The 1,859-nt window shown below is 40.8% G+C and overlaps 1 pseudogene; it reads left to right on the forward strand.

Moving 5' to 3' along the window:
• Positions 1-260: 260 nt before the first annotated feature.
• Positions 261-1,321, forward strand: LOC149141083 (F-box/kelch-repeat protein At1g67480-like; annotated as a pseudogene).
• The last annotated feature ends 538 nt before the right edge of the window (positions 1,322-1,859 follow it).

Raw genomic sequence — 1,859 nt, forward strand, 5'->3', positions numbered from 1 at the left:
GTTTCACAGCATGTGCTTGATATGGAATACCTAGCTTTACACTTCGAGAGTTGACACTTGTCAGATTAATCCAAGGGTAAAGTAAATTTCCAATTATTTATTTCAAAGCAATAATCCACACCCTGCATCTTAGTATTCCAGCGATGATGCCGAGCATCTTTCCTGAAATCTAAGTACCTCTGAGTTACACCACAATGAACAAATATTCACTGAGATCCATTGCAGCAATAATTTTTATGGCTATTGTTGTTTGAGGTGAAATGGAGGACGAAAAACCGAAGAAATGGAGAAGCTTAACCGTGACAATTTCGTATGGTTCTTCCTCCCCTTATTCTTCCAATCCTCTGGTATTCCCAAATCTTCCGAACCCTATTTCGGTGAAGATCTTGTGCAAGCTACCTCGCTATGACCGCGCCGTTGCTTCTTGCGTGTGCCGTTCTTGGAGAGATGCCCTCCTTTGCTCTTCAATAACTTGTCACCAAAAAGAAGAAGAATGGCTTTACATTTATGTGTTTAACAAGACCCGGGCAATGCAAGGATGCATATGGAAGGAAAATTACATATGGCTCTGGTTCGATCTAGAGATCTCCTGCAGCAAAACTCTAATACCACCCCCCCCATCCTCTGTCGTTTCTTAGTGGGGGAATATGGAGTCCAGACAATTTCTCTCCACAACAATCTCTTCATGTTGGGCCTTGGATTCTTCGATGAGGGCTACGATTCTCTCTGTTATAATGATTGCACCAGAGATTGGAGTGTGCTGCCTCATATGGACACCAATCGGTGTTTCTTCGCCTGCACTGCTCTAGGAAACTTTGTCTATGTCACTGGCGGCAACGATTTCATTAAAAAGAATCTCAAAACAACTAAAAGATTTGACATTGAAAAGAACGGGTGGGAAACCCTTCCTAACATGATTAAGGCTAGGGTTCTTTGTTCTGCCTTCATCTTGAATTTTAGGGTCTATGTTGTAGGAGGTTCATATACAACATTGCAGGAAGTTGGAGTAGTAGTGACACTAGATGGGCTATACCCATTTCCAAACGGATACGATCCAAGAGGGGTAACTGGGCTAGGAATAAGTGCAGGAATGTATTGGAGGTTAGGGGATCGAAGCTCACCTGATGTTCTGGGAGACAACCCACTTGAAGGATTGTGGCAAAGAAACATTAGACATATTTTAATATCCAGCTTTCTCATGCTCTGTCTTCTTTCATGGAGCTTGAAGGCTGACTTTCGAGAACCCGCTTCAACTCTAGGCTTTGAAATATCCAGGCATGTCCTACGTACCCTCTCATTTCACAGGGTGGCCTTGACTTGATTTGTACTAGAAGTATGCACTAGCATCTCTATTTAGCGAAAAATGAGTTTGTATAATTTATGAGTTTCTTTAGTTGTCAAGAATTATTCTTTGACATCTCTTTGCTTATGATTTCATCTCTTCATTATTTGTTCATTGGTACAACCCTAGGGATATCCTTCTTGGAGTCGGCATTTGATTAACTCTGAAGCAAGAGGAGGTGACCCTGTACCAATGCTCTGGTGCCTTGGAACTGTTATCACTTAGAATGCACCATTGGACATAACTAACTCCATGATGGGTAGCAAGCAAAACTGAGTAATAACTAATAAGAAATCAGCCCTAGGTCACTAGCTAACATCTTCTCCGTTAAGGGTTTGCCAACTATAATGGGGCATCTCTAATGCTTCTATGCTTCCAATTTCTTACAAAAACTCATGTGTTAGTATGACATATAAGAACAGGAAATAAGAGTCTCTAGTATGCATTAAATCCACCAAGGGCATAAATCTGTTTTAAATTGAATAAATGAGAGAATTTAAAATATGTGATAGTCAAG

This window comes from Pinus tabuliformis, chromosome X (genome assembly GCF_031772625.1).
Source record: "Pinus tabuliformis cultivar Carrire ecotype Pingquan chromosome X, CPIR1, whole genome shotgun sequence".
NCBI lineage: Eukaryota > Viridiplantae > Streptophyta > Pinopsida > Pinales > Pinaceae > Pinus > Pinus tabuliformis.